Consider the following 22953-nt stretch of genomic DNA (forward strand, 5'->3'; position numbering starts at 1 on the left):
ATGGTGATGTTCCGGCTGACAGCAGGATCATTCAAACGTATAAGGAGTTCAGACGTTCTGGTCTGAGGGATCTTACTCCAGAGATGCTGAAATCAATCCATGATGCTGACAAGCCTGTTGCTAGAGGCAAGAAGGCTGACAAGGGAAAACAGGTGGCAAAGGGGGCGAAAGGCCCATCTCCCTAGAAGAGGAAAACTACCAGAGTTGCTCAATCTCCACCGCAGAAGAGGAGAAAAACCCAACCGCGACGAAAGTTGATTATCGCTTCATCCTCAAACGAATCTGAGGGCGAGGGTTCTGATTCTGATTCGGATGTATCTCAACGTGGCAACACTCCACCACGATCTCCAACCCCTGAAGTTCATGTTTCTCCTTCTCCTGTCTCCTCTCCACCGGTCACAATACCTTTTTCTATTCCCCCCATAACTTCCACCACTCAAATACCACCTACTTCTATCCCAATACCACCACCAATCTTTACCGAAGCAACAAGCACCACCACTGCAGATGTTAGAACCAACGTATCTTATACGGGGGTTCATACTGACGTACCAAAATCTACCCCAGCACCCGAACCCGCACCAACTACCGAACACACCACCCAACCCGAACCTACCTTTACCACCAAACCACCAGCTTCACCACCACCATCTTCTCCTGCTCATGCATCAGAGGATGAAGAACCACTCCTTGGCGGGGAAATATGACTTTTGACTCGGTCTATTATAGTCCGTTTCAAGTACAGAGTGATGATGATGACGATGCTCCTGTCACCCGAAGGCATCTCAAGGAGCTACATGACAAAATCGACTCGCTCATCGCCTCCTCTTCTACTTCTCAGTCATGCATATCTGAAGCTGCAATTTAGAAAATTGTTGAGGCTTTTTCCAAAGCTCATCAAGTTTCCCTTGATTCCGCCACTGCCGCCATCGATGCCTCAACCAAATCCTGTCAGGCTGCGACCGAAAAAGTCGATAAACTATTTACTGATGCCTCTTCCCTGTTGAAATCTTTACAAGAAAGTGTTGAAGCCACCAAGACTACGCTGGAACCCATCATCAACTAGTTGGCTACATCAGTCGCTTCTGAGCTGAAGTCGTTCGCCTCTCTCAGACAGTCTATTTCGGAGGATAACTCAGCTTTCAGAACCACCATTGAGGAGCGTCTCTCCAAGATTCAAGAAGACTTAGCTGCCGAGAACTCTCTCATGGATGCTCTCGCAAGGAAGACTACCGCTCTGAAGGTCAAGAGTACTCAACTTTCCAACTGTCAATAGGAGATTGACTCTCTTCGATCTGAAAGAGAGGTGGTTAAATCGTGTGTTTCGGATGTCCACTCTACTATCTCCAACATCCTTGAAGCACATGACCCCATCATAAATTATTCAGTACGCCGTACCCTTGTAGAGAAGCTCGCTCCTGCCCTCGCTCTACTTAGCAAAATCGAAGGGCTCCTTGATTTCGTGTCCATTCCGAAACAAGGGGGAGAAAAAGAACAAATGTCTCAACCACCTCCTACTTCAGCAACTCACACAACCGAACCTCCTCCAGTAGGCCAAGCCTCCAGTTCTGGTGTGAAAGACAAAGGCAAAAACATTGTTGAGGAGAGTGAAGATGATGATAAAGAGACAATTGCCGACATTCTGAAGCGGCAAAGTCGAAACAACGAGGCTAACATCAGTGCTCGTGTGGCTAGAGAGGCTGAAGAAGCCGAAAGGAAACAGAAAGAAGCCCACGACCTTCTTGAGAGCAGGAAAACTCTTTTGCCTTCCTGGACTCTTGAGAGGCTGATTAAGGAAGCCATTGACAAACCAAGTATCTTGTGGCTGGAACCTGTGATCTCTTTAGATCGTTCCAATACTGTCGACTCACAGTTCGACATGCCACTGACCCGAAAGGCGTTTGTTTTTCATGCCTTTGACAACATTGCAGAGTTCCCTCATCCTCATCCACAGGTTGATCGGGACTTAATCGGTTTTTATCTGAAGGCTGCTCAACCCCAATACCAGACTTGGAGCGCTCAGAAAATCGTCAATGTTCGGGTCCTGAAGCCATACAGGGAAGGTAACTTCACCAATGTTCGCTTCAAGGTACTTCGGGGATCTGCCAAGACCGAACATGCCATCTCACTTGCAGATCTTCCCAACCTTAATCCCCATGATTGGATTATCTTGCACAACATCCTTCTGACAAACGAAGTTGAATATGGTCCGATCATCGACCATTTTAAGAGGATGCTTGTATGCTACATCATGGAAGTTGCTTTGATGGATCAGGAGATTGCGAGCATGTTTAAGAAGAAGCCTACCATATCTCCTGTTGGCTCTGCCAGTGATCTCAACATGATGCAGATGGGGAAGATTAACCCGAAGAGAAACTCTGTCATGTTTACCAGGAACGAAGGACTGAAATGTCTTTTTTCCTTGGCAGACAAACATCTATATACCACTGCATGTTTGGAACACGTTTTAGGGATCATCCATCGATGCAAGCAGAACACAGCGGATGATATCAAGTACTTTGATGATATGATTCAATGGTACATTCGGTTCAGACAGACTATCCTTGCTCTTATCACACGTCTGTTTGATACCGTAAAGAAGGCTCCCGCTGCTGGCCCAAGCAAGAAGAAGAAGTAGTCTCGCTCCAATTTGACGCAAAGGGGGAGATTGTTGGGTCGCATTTTGTGTTGCGTCTATTTGGCTCGTTAGTTAGTCTAATATGTATCTCCGGTATGGGCCTGTCCATCCGTGAGTTTTGTTTAGGGTTTATTATATATAGATGCTTGCATGCATTCTTAACGTAAGATTGATAGAGATTTGATAGCGTACAAGTTCTTATCTTTTGTAACCCTAGAATCCTCTACAGCGGAAGTTCTTAGTCGAGCTCTGCTGAGGATTGAGTAATCTAATCATTCGACACATCCTGATTCATACTTGGGTTATTTACTATTTATATATTCATCGCTTACCTGTTACATAGATCTAATCGATCATCAAGTTAATTAATATCTTATCAGAAACAAGTCTAAAAACTTACCAACACTACTACAACGAAAACATTAGGAAAGAACGTAAACCTAAAATACTATAGGAATATTTTGTGTTACTATAATTACTTGTCTGAGACTAAAAAGGTCCTTATTTTAGGTCAATAGTTGCTAAGTGGATACGCTGAGGTTATGTGTATCTAGGATGTCATAGACTCAGAATCTGTGATCTTTTCTTTACTCCCTGTTCCTTGTTTAGTTGTGGGTTTAGAGTTAGGGTCACTTATTCGAAGGTCTATCCTGTTTTGAAACATATAAGTGGTATGCACTATGCAAGTATTGAAGTAACCGATAAAGATTTTATTATAATTATCTTGAATAGTATGCCTATATATACATATATATATATATATATATATATATATATATATATATATATATATATATATATATATAAGATTCTTATACCCCTTTTCTCGCGTAGATATCATGGTTGGATCCCATCCTCCAGGCGACCCGTACTTCCCGAATCAAGGAAATGCTGGATGGCTAGACTATGAGCCGGAAGATGACCATCCAATCCCTTTGGATGATCACCTCACTGAAGGTTTTTCTGATGGTTCCGACTCCGAGCCAAAATTCAAAAACCTACCCCCTGTGGCCCCAGTCCTGAATCCTAACCCCCTTCAGGCTTTTCAAGGCCCGACGCCTGCATGGGTTGAATGCATAAAAACATGCGGCGAAGAACAAAATCTGCCCATGCTATTCAATGGTGACCGAAGCTTTTATGATACGAGTGAAGGAGGATCAGCGGACAGAGTCTTGCCAATCCTGGTCCTAAGAGTTGCCCATAATGAAATCCAGAGCAGTACAACCCTCTAGCACATCATGGAGGTTGATGCAAATGCAAGAATGCATTCCATTCACACCAGCCAGCAAGAGCATGCTCGGGAGAGGTCTGCAACGGACCAGGAGACCCTGCGGCAAGCACTTGCTGAGACTAAGGCTAAAGTCATAGAGCTTCGGGTTCACCAGAGAGTCTACGAGCGACACCTTTTCGAAATGCAGCATCAGTTGGCAGACCTTAGGGTTCGCCCGAGGAATGACCGCCGCCGGTAGAGGATGTTTAGTGCATCTTTTCTTTTGACTCAAGGAATAGCCTTCCCTAACTATGATCTATGAAGCTTTTGTTTGTAAAATGCTCCTACTCTTCAAGTACTCTAACTAGGAATCTAAAAACTGTCAACCTTTTTCCTTATGGTATGATGTAAGTGTTGGGTTTTGAGCATTCTAACACTTCCTAAGTGTACATGCAACCCTAATAAACCTTGGATCTATGTTTGTCTAAGGTACATGCAAAATATTATTTTCCATGGTTTATAACCTATCTAGCATGGAATGGGGTACTTTTAAACATAAAAGAACTAGATGAATTACATACCTTTTGTTGATTGTTGATTCCTTGGAGTTTGAGAGCCAAGCACCAATAATGTGAATGCCTCAAATGGAAATCACAAATCACCAGAAACTTGGAAAATGTATGAGAGAGGATACTAACACTTACAAATCGGCCACCACTATTACACACACACTAGGGTGCTATTTCATGCAACATAAGCTTGTTTATATAGTGAGCATGGTTAGGGTGAAACCCTAATAACCAATGTCTTTTCCTTTCCAAGGATCTATGGGTTAATAGCTCCATGGATCATCCATGGACTTCTATATAAGCTTAGCCCATTAACATATGAGTATTAGCCCACACCATATAAATATAATATCCCATGATTTAATTAGTCTTCCTTTTAATCACTAATTTAGTTCATAATTAATTCAAGATAAAAATAATTAAATAACATGACTTTATATTAATATATTATAACTTATAATATATTAATAAATCGTAAGTATACAATTCTCATAAAATTATCCATAGATAGTTTGGGTGAAGTGCAACTCAAATGGACCATGCCGGGTCCGGTCAAGTATATACCAAATAAGTTATGGACTTAGACACCTTATCCAATAGTCTCCCACTTGGATAAGTCTAATAACTGTATTTGCGTATGTTACTTCAGGAACCAACGAACAATCGTAGCTCTCGAAAACTCTGTTGAACTATGAAGCGCCATTTTAGATAAGTGATCATATAGTCCTCTGTTCTCATGATATCAGTCGGACAAATACATGGAACAATGTCTTACTTATTTTCTGCCAGTTGTTTCTCGATTTCCGATTTGTTTGACAAAGAACTTAACTGAACACATCAATTTAGTTCTGACCAGGCCCTGTACATGGGTCAACACAAAATCATCGAGGGACCTAGATATCGCTTCTATTTCTAGAAGGAATATATAAACTTCGACTCATATGCTTGTTCTACTACTTGTTGAATTGTACACAAAGGCACGTTTTATAACATTAAGTTACTAATGCGTTTACGTGCAATCAATGCACAACCAACTCATAGGTAACAACTCATATCTCTAGGTTTGAAGACTTATATGATATTATCGTCTCATGATCACTCGAGATAAATTTCATGAAGTGATACAAGTGAGCATGGGTTAATTCCAATACTCATAACTTATGAGCACTCATGAATGTTGTAGCAACCATTGCTATGTCTAAACACATTTAGCCATCTACAACCTCGATTCATGACAGTCTTAATTCATACCTACTTCCAACATACGAACGACTGTGGAGTGTTTAAATAACTTAGTCCTTCGTAAAGAATAACTTAGCTATTCTAGAAGTAAAAACATGCAAAGTGAAACACAATAATAATCGAATCCAATATGGTCTCAGAACCTTTTCGAATATAAATAAAACCACCATTTATTTATCACCATATTGATTACACATTATTCATTGTATAGTGTTTCAAATAATCAACTTAATACTTGAATAAAAACAACAGTTATCCCATACTCCTAGCATGTGCACTTTGTTTTTCTAAACAATAGTTATGCCATACTCCAAGTATGCACACTATGTTTGTCTATTATCTTTACTTTGTGAAATAGATCAATTGAACATGATTCCAATGATGCTTATTTCACAATCCCAAATCCTTATTGTAAATATAAGAATTCCTAATTCCTACCTGTAAGTCCCAAATCTAATGGATCCAAATCAGTGATCAATTAAGGAAAACAATCAAACAGAGTGTAGAAGGAGTAGAAGAAGAATTAATCCAAGCATGCACACATCTATATCATATAAATGCCAGGTACACCTTGGGAAAACACACAAATACGTCACTGACGTCTTCTTACAACTGGCACAGACACACTCTATTTATAGGACCAACAGCCGCACACATGTGTACAGCCGCACACGTGTGTATGGTCGCACACGAGTGTATGGCCGCACACAAAGTATGCAGCCGCACACATGTGTATGGCCGCACACGCATGTATGGCCGCACACACTCGCTAACATACTACAACCAACATAACAACCCACAAGACCCTACCAAGACCTATACAAGATGAATGCCTAGCTCAAACCACAAAATTATGACCTAACAATCTCCCACTTGGTTTGAGCTAGCATGGACTCAGGTCTTCTTCATAAGTGATCTCCTCCTTGAGCTCTGAGATAGATGGGCCTGCTCCCCCTAAACTTCCTTCACCTATTGATATTCATTTGCCACAAGGTAAAGGATCTGAATCTTGTTGAGCAAAAAACCTGGCAAGCCTCAAAGAGGCAACGTCATGCGTAGGTTGTGGAGGAGAAGAACCCCCAGGAGCAGAAGAACTCCCGACTTCAAACGAAGATCTAACATTACTTGGTCCTTTTAGGGTCGGTTAAGTTGGTGTAGCAGCTTTGGAGGGTTGTTGGACTGGTGGTGCTTGTTCTTGGATAAGATCTCCCTGCCTCTGATCAAGTCATCTTGTTTTCATAGGAGGCTGGGAGGTTTGTGTCAGTATCTGATCACTCATCAAATGGCAATGAAGTTGGAATAGCAAATGGATAGGGAGGAATCCTTGAAGTTGTATCCATATCGGTTGAAAGGTGTCGGCCATCTGATCAAAAGTTGGAGACTTCACTTTGAGAACACCACTAACTCCTTTTGTTAATGATCAAGCAGCAATAGAATAAGAAGATGAAAAGAAATCGAGCTTGCACACGTTTATATTAGAAAAACGTCAGGTACAACTCGATGGAACACTCTGTAAATACTATTGCATCGAGGTCTTCACTGCTTAACCGTATATCATTATCCATAGTCTATAAGTTGATATGTGAGACACTCAACAAACTATACTTTAACTCAGGAGCATAGATGACATTCTCAAAACTCAGCACTCCATTTACAACTATTCCTTTATGAGTGATCTTCCCTCCATCTCCTCCCGTGAAGGAAACATAGCCCCCATTAAAAGTCTAAATGACGTGCAGTTGGGAGATGTCTCCAGTCAATGTGCCTGGAACAACCGTTGTCGACGTACCAAGGTTTGACGACATTCCTCCGCAACTGTTCCTGCACAATGAGCGGGATTATTTAGATTTGGGGACCCAGGTCATTACAAGCCTGGGTCCCAACCGCACACTCAACAGCACACTCCAATCACACACTCAAAAGCACACTCCAACCGACACTCCAAACGCACACTCAACAGCACACTCCAACCGCACACTCTAAAATGCTTCAAATTGATACTCAATTGGCTCTGATACCAATTGTCAGTCCCAAATCTAATGGATCCAAATCAGTGATCAATTAAGGCAAACAATCAAACAGAGCGTAGAAGGAGTAGAAGAAGAATTAATCCAAGCATGCACACATCTATAGCATATAAATGTCAGGTACACCTTGGGAAAACACACACATACGTCACTGACGTCTTCTTACAACTGACACATACACACTCTATTTATAGGACCACCAGCCGCACACGTGTGTACAACCGCACACGTGTGTACAGCCGCACACGCGTGTATGGCCGCACACAGAGTGTGCAGCCGCACACACGTGTATAACCACACACAGAGTGTGCAGCCGCACACACTCGCTAACATACTACAACCAACATAACAAACCCCAAGACCCTACCAAGACCTATACAAGATAAATTCCTAGCTCAAACCACAAAATTATGACCTAACACTACCATTTACTAAAAATCTGTTAGATTTTAAACTTATATGCACTGATCCTCTCGTAATGATTATGCATAAGGTCACCAAAACCTTGTCATCAGTCATTACAGACAATTCCAAAGGAGATCAACTCTATGCAAACGAAGTCTCATATTCAAAGTACATTGATTTGAACTTCCTTCTTGCATTAACTTTTCTAATCTCACAGAGATTGAACGAATAACTTCCACCTATGGAAACATTTCCATATTCCATTTTGACTATCACTTCTGAACAAGAGTTACCTCTTTTCAGAATATGTCAATATGGTCCTTTCCAACAATTTATATCCTACTTCCAACTGTCCCCGAGCAACCAATCTTTGGCGAACCTCAGATTGTCCTCGACAATTTCTTAATCACTTTAGTCATATCCAATTCTAGACTTTTCCCTTCTCAACGCCCTAAGCATTTGGAAAATTTAGAAAGGATGAATGTTATAGCACATGCAATCGATCCTATATCCGAAGCATATGGGACACGATTCATGATGTCTCACATAAAGACATGATACTAGACCAATATTTTGCTAGAATATTTTTTATTCGCGATGTTTTCAAAATTTAACTATGAAGAGGGATGCCGTAGTCATAATCGAATTTTGAGAACGCAATGTATATAAAATTTCCTTAAGTCGAACCATTCAGACATAAAATTCATATATATGTGCTTGACTAAAGATGATTAAAATCTCAATCTAAGCTTTTAGAATTGAATTGAAGTATAATTTCCTCTCCCTTAATTATAGCAAAACAAATTTTCAACCCCTGCAACTTCACGAATTGAAACTTTTGTTTTTCTATAATTAACATTGCTATCTTGCAATAATAATAATCATAATTATCATGCCCCCACTAACATGATGATTATTGGCATAACACTTATGCTCCCATTAGCTTTGACACGTATTCAGAAATCGGTTGGACTTATAAATTTAGATTCATACACCCTTCCGTAGATAGCTCACATGTGTTTCTAAACAATTTCAAGAGCTATGAAAAGGGATGTCGTAATCATAGTCTCAAGTTTTTAGACCTTTTCCATTTCTCACAAGTCCATGTTAGTGTGCTGGTTAACCACACACGCTCCACTAACGACTTTTGAAAATGCAAATAACACAATTGCTATCTACATAAAATCTACTTACTGAAAATGTTTCCTCACCATCATTCTCATGAATCGGAGAGAAACCTTATGACACTTAGATTTTATGGTGTATGAGTCCCTATCCATGTGAATTTGTCAAAACCATAATCACAAGACAAGGTTAGTGACAAATTCAGCCTTACATGGATTGAACTTGTTCAATCTTAATTTCTTGTCACCTGGTAGCACAAGGCCCACCAATCCTTCCAAGCTGTTATGCACACAGTTTAGAACTAACAGAACTCACATGCATAGTCAAGTTAATAGGAACAGACACAAAAACAAGAATTATGTCAACTTAATAGATTGCAGACCTTAAGTCGTGTGCTAGTGATAAAAATCAGGTTATACTCTTGATTAAATCTTGAAATCCTTTCATGATCTTTAAGACTCCCACTGTCCTCTTGACATATAAGTTTCCCTAGTCAAGGACCATTCCTTGAAAAAAAATATTCAAGGGATAGTGTGGATTCTTATCAAGATAAACACTTCACATAATTGGTCTTAGTTGGGATTTGTCTTATCCAAGACATCACAACTTACCAATTTCAAATGTACAAGAGTAGAAAACATTTTACACTACATTTGATAAGTGTTTTAAACCTTACTTTATGTCAGTCAATGTTACAATCTTGCAGTATGACTCTATGGGTTGTTTTGGAACGAAGTACGACTCATTCTCTTGATTTTAACCATTCCAACAATTCATGACCCCTCTTCTTAGTCATAACAATGCACTAAGATGTCCTTAGAGTATGAATTTGTGATATGGTATCTTAATCATTAAGATGATCATAAAATACGATACTAAAGTACTCTCCCATCTTTTCAGATTTGAGAAACATTGTCTTTCTGCCTACTTTGATTCTTTCACATTTGTTCTGTCACACATTGAAAACTTTTCAATGCTTTAAAATTATACTTAAACTTATAAGTATAACCATATTTTCTAAGCTTTAGCAAATCATGACGAATAGTCTTATCAATGTTTGTGGTGGACTTGATCAGTGCACAAGCATGTGTACTCGATCCTTTTAGTCCTATCCCTTTTCACATAAGGAATTAGTTTTAATTTTCCAAAGATGAAAATTCTCATCCATCATACAATACAGCTTGTATGATTCCAAGTTTCGGTCCAATTGAAACTTGGGTGAAGAGAACCTTCTCTCATTTGGTAAATTCAGACACTACCACAAATGAAAGAGTCAAATCCACTTTCCAATATTGCTATTACTGGAAACATATAAGCAACAATTTTTCACAAATGCCATTGTAAGGATATTTTTAAAATAAATAAAATTAAAACCTTTTTTTATTTTAAAACTTTGAGGAAAAACTTATCCTTACAATCCGTATGAAAACCTTGTTGTTATCGCTTGCTAAGTAATATATCATAACTCTTAAGCAACAACTCAAAATTCTGAATATCGAACCATGCGATCAAAACCCATTTTCGAAATCAGAATCACCATATACTTCCTTTAAGCTTCCTATATTTTCTTTGATTCTTAAAAACATCAACATGTGACCCACTCACATTATGTAATAAGAATCTCCAAATAGGAACTTAATAGAGTTAGACAGTGGACTTTAACTGAAGTAGAGTCAAACTTCTTGACATGATCAATCTTATGATCTTTCAGGTAGATATGGCAGCTTTGCAATCAGTGTCCCTCCCTTTGGCAATAAAACATATGGACCCTTTGGTAATGGCACATGAGACTATCTCAGACTTAACCTTTCTCTTTACCATTTGGTCAACCGAGTTGACTATGGCCGATCCCTTTCCATTGGGAAGAGAAATCCTTTTCTAGATATCCAATGCTACCATTGTTAATGTCCATTTAAGGTTTAGGAAGTTGATCTTCTAACAAAATTTTCTTTACTAGTGTTCCAAATCATTGTTGTTTCCGCAACACCAAGCAAATAGATAAGATCACTAAGGGTCATGTCATAGTCTGTCTCATAGTAGTCCCAAAGGGACTCACTATGTTACCAAGAAAGTAATTGAACATCCAAATTTCACAAGACTTAGACACCCAACTCTCCCGGCTTGTCAATATGTGACTTTATCTCCAAGATGTGAGCACACATACACTATGCTTGCCAATAGGGCTTGAGTGACCTTAAACTTGTGGGTTAGGGAGAATAAATAGAGGAGGTGGAGGAAGAGAAGCATGATGTTGAGGGACATCATCTTTAATGATTGATTTTGGCCAAGAACAGTAGTGTGTGTTCTTGGTGTTCTTGGTAAACACTTGAAGATCTAAAAAAAGAGAAGATTTCCATGGATGAAATCGAGTAAAAACAGTAGATAAGGTGTTATATGAACGAATCTAGGAAGAAAACACTTACATTTTGGCGGATTTGACGTAAAAGTGATATGATACTTGAGAGAGAATCTTGGGTGTTCTTGGGATAGGAAGTGAAAAATGAGCTAAAAATGACTAAGTGTCATATTTATACTCTTTGGGGTTTACGGGCGTAAACTCCATGTTTACGTCTGTAAACTCCAAACTGTTGGAGTTTTGCGACTTACGTGATATACGACAAACTCTAAAGTACACTTCCTTATTTTTTTTGTTTGCTTGACGAATATAATATAATATAAAATAAAATACTCGAACGAGCTTAAATCCGGCCAAAAATGTTTTGAGATGAATTTGGCAAATTTTTGATGTGCTTGATTGCGGAGTTTATACAAATGAAAATTTCGGGTTGTCACAACGTTAATATCTAGAAATCCTACATGCTAAAATGTGATTATTTCACATTAGAATATGAAGGAAAATGTATATTCCATTCTGGAATTTGACTCTAAGAGACTTGAGTCTAAGTGTTGCATCATACGATGAGAGATCATCAGAGCATGACCCATCGGTCTGTTAAAATAGATAAAGGAAAATACTTATCCTAAGTAGAAGAAGGAGTCCTCAATAAGGATTTATTTTGTAACACAGAAGTTACGATTGAGCGTCCAACATAGTACGAAGAGCAGATGCATGATTGAGCATCGCCTGCGTTCAAGAAGTCCGAGAATTAGATATTAATTCGAAGAAACATAGAAGTTACGATTAATACCTATGAAGAAAAGATAACGTATGGAATCATTATACAATTCCTAATTTCGTTGATGATTCCGAGATGTAATCATCCTAAGGGGAAGATAACTATAACGCCCGTAGATCAGGGCTAGTCAACTTAGAGACAATGAGCGTCAAAAATGACTTTTTGATGGAAGATTATTTAGGAGTAATCTTAACTAAGATGTAGTATATGTTACAAGCATTCTGTACATATAAAGAATGCCGAAATCTGAGTTATAACGAAGAAGTTATGACTTGTCGAAGTTTCGCGACAGAACCGACACGACACAGCACGATGTAAATAGTGAATTTACGTTAGAGAGATATTTGGCCTTAGCGATCTAAATGAAAGTCGTAGAATACGTTAAACCAAGAGTGTGCATAAAAAGAACATTTAAATCTGACTTTGTATGAGGAAGTTATGATATTTCAAAGCTTCGACGTAGTGGTATGCAACCCAATGTTCGAATATGATATCGAGTGGTTTCTAGCCGAAACAATCTAAACGAGAATCGAAGATCGCGTCAATAGTAGTCCAATGGTAAATATACAAATAATAAAGGACGTCAGATGAAGGAGTTGTGAAATTCTATCGGGGTTTTCCTGTCCCGGCCTACTAAAAATAATATAATCAAATTTAACTTCAAAATTAGCCAACGGAGTCTAAATGAGAGTTATAGAGCATAATCTCACCTTCGCGTGGATATAAAGAACGTCGAAAAAGGAGCTTGTATGCAAAAGATATGAATTTATGAAGTTCAAGGCACGCACACCGAGGGGGGAACACCCCACGTTTAATTGGGGAATGCCCTGCATTCATTACTAGGCTTTGGATTAGCCACGTCGATGCTGAGTCAAACGGATAAGAGATAAGACGGAACCCTGCTCCTACGCGCCGCATTTGAAGGGAACGCCATGTGTTTGGCCTGGCCAGCGCACTATAAATAGATCACAAGGGCAGCCAAGTTTGGTTTCCAAATTTCTTCTCTCTCACCCATTTTACCTCGTTTTACGTGCAAGCTATACCCCCGAATCCCCGATATCTTCCTGACACTCGAAGCGAGTCCCGAAGCCCCAATGATCCCGAGAGAAAGATTTTTCGAGCCGAAACTCTTCCGGCGAGAAGTCCGTTTCTGAGAAAACATTTCAGTTCCACCGAAGAATACTACTTGAAGAGCCGTAGTGTTGTCTGACAATCGTCTTAACAAGTTAGTCTATAGTCCCTTTCATAAACAAGATTTTAATACAAGTATTGGTTGAGTGTATTACATCTATGTTATGGGTGAGTGCGTAGTTACTTTCCTTTAACATATAAATATGAAGTGTTTGTTATGAAATATGTGTTATGTGTTATATGTTGTTTGTTTATTTGAGATGGATATGGATTTGATGTTTTATACAGGTTTTAAATGATTATAATTGTATGTGTATTTTATATCTACAAGATAAATGTTGGGTAGAACATATGTAGATGAAATAGTTGGTGTGAGACGAAATATGTTATGAGTGGACCCTGGCGACTATTAGACATAGTGCATATAGTATAAACCCTGGTGACTATGAGACGTAGTGCCTATTGTATAAACCCTGGTGACTATGAGACTTAGTGCCTGTAGTATAAACCCTGGCGACTATGCGACATAGTGCCTATAGTATAAACCCTGGCGACTATGCGACGTAGTGCCTATTGTATAAACCCTGGTGACTATGAGACGTAGTCCTTATAGTATAAACCCTGGCGACTATGAGACATAGTGCCTAAAGTATAAACCCCGGTGACTATGGGACTTAGTGCCTATAGTATAAACCCTGACGAGTATGTGATGTAGTGCCTATTGTTTAAACCCTGGTGATTGTGAGACGTAGTGCCTATTGTATAAACCCTGGCAACTATGAGACGTAGTGCCCATTGTATAAACCCCTGGCGACTATAGTCCCTGTTGTATGAACTTTGGTAGCCATGGACTTTGGATAAATTCCTTAGGTCAATCCTTCGGAATGAATGAATGTAGGATATTTGATTATTAGGGTAAATCCTTAAGAAATAAAGGAGACTATGGGTATGCGTAATTGAGTTGATTTTTTAATGAGTAAATTTAATAATTATATTACTGTGGGTTGAAAACCCTATATGCTCACCAGGCTCCCAAGCCTGGCCCACTCAGTTTTCTTTGTATCACAGGTAGTGGCACAAGATTATAAGTTGGTTGACTTGACGAGAGATTTGAAATTAAAGATCAGTTGTTATAAATAATTGTTGTAAGGTCTATTTTATATTGTTTATGCTTTTGGTCTTTATCGGAACATGACATCCTGAGATTTTGTTATTTAATGAAAATACATTTCTTTAAAGAAATGCTTTGATAAATTCTTATCATATTTTGTTTTGGGAACAAATTCCACAACTCTTTTAAATCAAAGGATTACTCTGATTTTATAAAACAAAGCATAAACAAATCGGTCTTTTCTGGCCGTGAAAATGGGGATGTCACAAGAAGTCCTTTGGATATCTCTTCTATAGACTGAGTGACAATGTTGTCTTCGTTGCAGGGAGAGGGGTTTTCCGAGAGCGAGAACTCATAATCCAAGGGGACATTGGTAGGAAAATCAATCTTGAAGAGCTTCAAGACTCGAGCGATGAAGGAACCTCTAACGCTAGTGCTCAACCTGAGGAGGAAACTCCTGTTGAACCAATTGACAAGTCCCTACCACTTAGACGTTCTAGTAGAGTTACTGTTCCACCTGTGTTGGATGAAACCAACAACAACATCTTCTCTCTATGGAACATATGCTTGAAGGTACAATTGGATGAAACCAACTATAACAATTGGATGCGTAACATCAAAATGTCCCATCGTTTTGAGGAAAAGGAATATGTCCACAAGAAACCATTGGATGAAATTGACCAAGAGAAGACCACTCCTGAAGAAATGGTCACCTACAACCAAAACTATAATGATACCACAAAAGTTACATGCATCATGGTGCCAACGATGACTCTAGAATTGGAAAGGCACTATGAGGATTATTGGCTGTATAAGTGAAAAAGGACCTTATGGAAAAATACCATAAGCGAGATCGTCAGGAAAAGTATGAGGTGGTAAAGTCCCTAATTGCTAGTAAGATGAAGGAGGCTGAGTCTGTTCATTGCCACATCCAGAGAATGAAACGATATGTGGATAGGATAATCAAGCAAAATGTGAATTTTGATGAAGAGTTGGCAATCGACATATTGTTGAACTCTTTTCCAAGTTGTTATGATCAGTTCATTCTGACCTATCATTTGAAGAACAATGAAACTACATTTTCATAATTGCATAACCTCCTGCGAACAACTGAAGCAGGAATGAAGGGGGAAAGCATTGCCTCTACTCCTACTAGTAATCCTATTTTGGCCATAGGGCAAGGGAAAGGGAAGAAGAGGAAAGGTCCTCCTGAGAAAAATTGGAAGGGAAAGTCCCAAGCTGGGTCGTCAAGCATAGGACCCAAAGAAAAATCTAGTTCTAATGTTCCCACTGTCTCTGATCCAAAAGAGGCCACTTGCTTCTATTTCAATGACAAGGGGAATTGGAAACAAAGCTGGCCGAAATACTTGCAGGATATCAGGGATGGCAAAGTGAAGCCAACCTTGGCAGGTATTTATACTATCTTATCTAATAACTCATCATATTCTCATTCTTGGGTCCTTGATACAGGATGTGGTTTTCACATTTGTTCTTATTTGCAGGGGCTAAAAAGATGTGAGGATGTGGAGCGTGGAAGTATGAACTTAATTACGGGGAATAGGCAATCATCAGCTATCACCAAGATTGGAGTTTATGGATTAGTGCTTAGTAGTGGGTTAGGGTTGGATTTAATAAATTATGGCTACTTGTCAGAGATGACACGAAACAACATTTCATTTCATGCTTTATTTAAACAAGGTTTTAGATATTCTTTTAATGATGAAAATGGTTCTATTTCTATTTTTAAAAAATGGTGTTTTTATTTTGAAGCTTTACCTTGTGATGGTTTATATGAAACTATGATGATTGTAGACAATTTAGGTAATAGTGTTTTTCAAATTGATTCGTCTAATGGTATAGGCAAAGCGTGCTTGTGGCATTGTCGTCTTGGACACGTTAACAAGAAACGCATGGCCCAACTCCAAAAGGATGGAGTGTTGGAATCATTTTACTTAAAGGTCAGATGATACATGCAAATATATTTATTAGGAATGATGAGAAAATCACCTTTCACTAGTTATTGTGAAAGATGTGAACGACTGTTGGATCTCATACACACAGATGTGTGTGGGACCTTCAGATCTACCACAAGGGATGCAAATTGATTCTATACGACTTTTACTGATGATTATAACAGATATGGCTATATCTACTTAATCAAGTATAAATCATAAACTTTTGAAAACTTCAAAGAATTTAAACAAGAAGTCGAGAATCAATTAGGTAGGAAGATAAAGATGCTTAGATCCAATAGAGGTGGTGAGTATCTTTGTATTGAGTTCCACAACTACCTAAAGGAATGTGGAATCGTTTCACAATTGGCACCTCCTAGGACACCACAACTTAATTATCTTCAAGTCTAAGAAGATATTAGCTAAAAGAGCTCAAATGCAGATAGGTGAAGAATTATCTAAGCAACTGAAGGCTAAGGAAATAAACTCTAAACAAGAGATGCTTATTAAAAAGAAATCTTCAGAGATCTCGCCTGAAGAAAGGAGTACATGGCATGATGAACAATTTAGAGTGTCATCACCTAAAAGAACCATCTTCTTTAACCCTGATAGAGATTCCTACCAAAAGGTCAAGGTCATAAAGCACACATATTCCTTCACACCTCCTTTAGACCTCACTAAAGAAAACTGGGATATCCCGACACCCCCGAATGGTATGAAGTTCAATTTATGGCCAAGTACAATTTATCCAATTGAGGTTGATATAGACATTGAAGAAGTGAAGAAAAGATTCTTCCTAAAGAAATCAATTCAAGTTGTCTCTATATGGTCAAACTTCAAGAATGCCTCAATTAGCAACATTGAAATATGGAAATTTAGAGAGACGCCATATGCATTCTTTGAAGGAAGAAGGACAGACAACTCCGAATTCATGTTTTCTGAAGCTAATTTCCTGAAAATAAACCAAGCTGATATCAAATCACTTATCATTTGGTTGAAACGAAGGGCGAGTACAGATAAAGCTTATGATGATGTTCTACAACACCTAAGCAAATATGTACTCGACATGGTTATTGATTTCAGTGTTGACTAGGAGATTGGATAGCTAGGAGAAAAGGAAGTCGAGGAACCAAATTTGGATCTAAATATGGAAAATTAGTCACATGGGAACATTCTTAAGAAACCAAATAGAGGTGTTGTATTCTCTTCTAAAGGTCGACTGAAACTCGTGAGAATATCTCAATAAAATCTATTATCATCTGAATTCATTAAAGGTGTCATTGGTCTATTGAAGAGAACAGGAGATCAAGATGAATCGCTGAGTGTGAAGATCATTGAAGAACTTACATGGTTTTTAAGTTTTCGGTAATGGTTAATAAACTTGAGAAACAACTTCACATTATGGGTTTCTGTTTTGTTTTTCTAAACATGTGAATGATGTTTTTGCCACAAGTAATTCATTTTATTGTTAAAATTCATCTTGCATCTTATTACTTTTATTTCTCCTTTTATTTTTCCTCCTTATTTCAGAAACCATCACATAGAGGGAGACTATTGGAAAATATTTGTATGTGATTATCACTTGAAATAAATTGAGTCCTTTTATAAATCTCTCTAACAAACATTATCAATCCAAACTTCAAGAAGTTTGTGAACAAACCAACTGGGAACTCCAATGCACAAAGTTATCAGCAACCACAACACTATCATCAGTATTCCAGAAACTTCCAAGGAGGAAGCAACAATCAACAAAGCTTCAACTCTCATAATTCAAATTCTAAAAGTTACAATTCTCAGAGGATGAACACAAGGGTTCAAGATAACAAGTTGAAGTCCCATGACGATAATGAAGTAATCAGGTGCCACAATTGTGAAGGTGAAAATCATTTTGCCAAGGATTGCAAAATAAAAACCAAGAAAGTCAAAGATGAAGCATAACACCTTCAAAAAGCAGAGTAGCTCAAGAAGAAGTCAAAAGAAAAAGCTTTCATGGTCATTGAAACTCCAAATGTGGATATCTGGGAAACATATGATGATGTGGATCAAGCAGAAGAAACGGAAGCCTACAAGAACTACTTCTGCTTCATGGCTGGTGATGACAAAGAGCCTTCTCCTCTCTATCAACAAGTTCTTGAAAAAGTACACTTTATGCTTCGTGATAATCATTTATCTATTGATCCTTTTCATAATGACATTGACCATATTTCTAAAATAATCAAAGAATATTTCACCAATGTTGAGTATCGTGTCAGTTACTAAAAGATGAACTGACCGATACTCAGTTCAGACTTGAAGCATTGAGATGTCATATGGCTAAGTTAGAAAGTGACTTTGCAATCAAAACCGGGGCACATATTATGTCATTTGAACAATATGAAATTGTATTGAATCAACATGACAATATTGCAAAAGATAACCGTGAGATGCATGCCAAAATCAATGCAAACATCAATTGTTATAAAGCATCCAAAACCCTTCTTGAACATAATTTACATACCATTCTCAAGGGACCAAAACTATCATGGATCAAATATGGTCTTGGTTATGATGAAATGAAAAAGGAAAGCAGGGGTCTCAATAATCAACCAGAGTTGTTACCATGTGATCCAAGTCTCTTCACTCGAGACAATGAGGATCCATAAGAGGTGGTAACTTGCAGTCCTGATGTAATTGCAACTTCATTCTCAAGCATCCCAATGGAAGTCACATCATCCCATGATCTTCCAGACTTGGACACTAAATCTGACTCTCCAGTAGAATTTTCTCTTGAATGTCTCACAACGGAATGTTTCAATTCTGAAGATGCCACTATTTAAAAATAAAATATCCCATACTCTAAATCTGGTGATAAACAGCCCAGATCATATGAGCCAATATGATATTCCAACACTGAATCCATTGAATTCCTCATTCAAGAAACATTTCCATCTCTTAATGTTTTTGTCTCTAGAACAAAGGACTTAGGATGTAAATATTCTAAGAAACAATAGACTAGGAAGTCTCCAATTTCTATCGACAAGGATGAAACCTTGAAGACTGTGAGTAATGAGAAAACTGTTGTTGAAATACTCAAGAGACCTTTTGTTCCAATCAAAATCTCTTCACCTAGTCCTCAACAACAAGAGACAATTGTAAAGCCAACTAATGTCTCTAAAGACAAGGGAAAGAGAAAATTGATGTCTCTAAAGAACAAGGTCCAACTGTAGTCCATCCTTCAAAACCCAAAGTGGTTAAGACTACAAATAATGACAAGGATAGGAAGACCAAGAGAGTACCTAAGGCTAAGCCAAGCCAAGGGATGACCAGACATACCAGTCCTCCAAAAACTTCAAGGACTCTAAGAACCTCTCCTTCCAATCATGGTTTCACCAATTCTGGATTTCCAAACCAAACTAGAATTCACTATCAGAATAATTTCAGACCTAACAAACTTCCTGATTTGTCTAAAATGATGAGACCAAGACATGTTCAAACCAACCTTTTCATGTATCAGAATAGTAATTACCCTATGAATTCTATTCTTGGTCCATATTGTGGTTTTTCTCCGTCCATAGGAGGGAATCACATGTTTGGGGGAAACTCTGGGTTTCTAATGATCAATAAATTCGGGGGAAATATTTATTTTCCCATGTTTGATGAATTTGGAATGCTTGTGAAATATGGGCTTCATTCTCTAGGAATTCTTACTCAGTTCACATACTGCCCATTTTTCCCACAAACCAAGCCTCAAAAGAAGGCGTCTAAGAAATCTAAAACCAAGGTCACTAAAAACCAAGAAAAACCCAAAGTGATTGATGCAAAATATGAAAAGACCGTCCCAACTCCCACAAGTCCAAAAGAAGCTAATACTCAAGGACCCAAACAATCATGGGTACCTAAACCTTCTCTCTAAATTCAGGTTTTTTATGCCATGGAACTACATGACAATACATGGTACATTAACAGTGGATGCTCCAGGCACATGACCGAGCACAAAGGATATCTCAAATATTTCACGATCACAACGCCATGTCAGTATGTTACTTTTGGAAACAACGTGAAAGGAAAATTTATGGGAGATGGAAACATATCAAACGGGAACTTTACCATTAAGTGTGTAGCATATGTAGATGGTATTAAACATAACCTTATCAATGTTGCACAAATGTGTGACAATGATCATGAGGTTCTGTTCACCAAAACCAAGAGTTTGATTATGGATACCAATAAGCACATCCTTGTTAATTCCCCATGAAGTGAGAACATGTAACTCTTGATATTGAACTAATTGAGGGAACTGCATATATTTGTTTTCTTTCCAATGCTGCCTCTAACATCAGTTGGTTGTGGCATAGAAGACTCTCTCACCACAACTTTGGTTATATCAACAAACTCATTGGAAATGATCTTGTGAGATGACTACCATTGTTAAAACTTGACAATGATATATTCCGTGCTGCCTGTGAACAAGGAAAAATTTACAAATCTTCCCACAAAAGTATAATATGTATGGTCCCATTACAGTTCCTATCTTGAGTCGAAAGAGAGACATTCTTGTTATTATCGATGACAATACTAAATTCACTTGGGTGTAATTTCTATGAAACAAATATGAAACCACCAATGAGCTAATCAACTTCACTCGCTACATAGAAGTTAAGGTACACAAGCCATTTAAAAGACTAAGAAGTGACAATGGTGGCGAATTCAAGAACAACGCCTTAGATAGATTTTATGTATCCAAAGGCATTGACCATAACTTTTCTGCACCCTAAACTCCACAACAGAATGCTATAGTTGAAAGGTGGACACTATGTGAAGCTATTTGATCCATATTGATCTTTGCAAACCTACCACAATACTTATGGGCTGAAGCCACTACAGCCGCTTGTTTCACTCAAAACAGATCCCTAATCAACAACAGGCTTGAAGTCACTCCCTATGAAGAAATGAACAAGAGGAAGCCCAACATCAAATTCTTTCACATCTTTGGCTGTCGTTGCTACATCAAGAACAATAGGGATCATATAGGGAAATTTGCACCCAAGGCTGATGAAGGTATCTTTCTTGGATATTGCCTTCATGCTACAACCTATAGATTTCAGAACAAAAGAACCATGGTGATAGATGAAAGTGATGATGTCACTTTTGATGACAGTTCTGTAAGGGTTCAGGATCCAAACCAATTTTTAGTCCTCAAATGGTAGTACCTTTTGACAAAATGAACCAGCCACCACCTGCTAATGCTTCTTCTCAAGTCCATGCTATTAAAGTAGATTTTGATTTCCTCTTTCCAACTCAACCTTCTGCCCTAGAATCAGAAAAGCTCATAAAAATAGCTTCTCATTATGTCTCTCAACCTCAACAACCATCAAAAGACTCCAGTTCCACCAAAGCTTCGGTTGATGGGGAACCATCTTCGAATGATTTTATCCCTAAAAGTCCCTTAGAATCTTCTACACCATCAACCCCAAGCTCCCATAATCAATTTGGACCAGTCATAACACCAGTCACTGCATCTATCGAAGGGGAACCACCTGTCAATGGTTTCATTATTAAAGGTACTTTATAATCCTCCTAACCATCCAGTCCTTGGTTTCTGGGGGAACCCCACTCGACTGGTTCCAGTCCTTCAAGTTCCTTCACATCTACTTCATCTGTTGAATTCAAGCATGCAAAAGTTGAGGGGGAACCACCTATTTCAGGTAGTTTTGAACTTTTCCAAGACGCTATTTTTGAAGGTACATTCACTTCTAACTACCCTCCTCTTCCAAGAGAGCAATATGAGGTGGTTTTCACTCCTCAAATCCTTAGGGAAGATCCTCTCACAAAATGGACAAAGGATCATCCAGCCGAACAAATCATATGTGATCTAGATTATGGAGTAGTGACTCTTTCAGTAACCAAGAATGAATGTCTATATGCAAGCTTTCTATCCATGATAGATCCTAAAGGAATCAAAGGGGCTCTACTGGAACAAAAGTGATGAACATCGTGTGGGACTTAGTGCCAACACCAGAAGGAGTATCAGTTGTTGGTTCAAGATGGGTATATTGGAACAAAAGTGATAAACATGGAGTCATCATCAGGAACAAAGCCGGACTGGTTGTCAAAGTGTACTTGTAACAAGAAGGCATAGACTTTCATGAAGCCTTTGCACATGTTGCAAGGATAGAATCCATTAGGATTTTCTTGGCATTTACTGCACACAAAAATTTTGAGGTCTACCAAATGGATGTGTGGTGTGCGTTCTTGAACGGAGAAATCAATACAGATGTCTATGTTCAACAACTTCCTGGTCTTAATGATCGAGAGTTCCCCAACCATTGCTATAAGCTTCAAAAGGATTTCTATAGATTAACGAAATCCCCAAGAGCATGGTATGGAACATTGTCTAACTTCAAAGAGGTTCTATCGATCCCACTCT

The sequence above is a fragment of the Lactuca serriola genome, chromosome 1, assembly GCF_051521515.1.
Source record: "Lactuca serriola cultivar US96UC23 chromosome 1, Lser_US96UC23_V15, whole genome shotgun sequence".
Taxonomy (NCBI): Eukaryota; Viridiplantae; Streptophyta; class Magnoliopsida; order Asterales; family Asteraceae; genus Lactuca; species Lactuca serriola.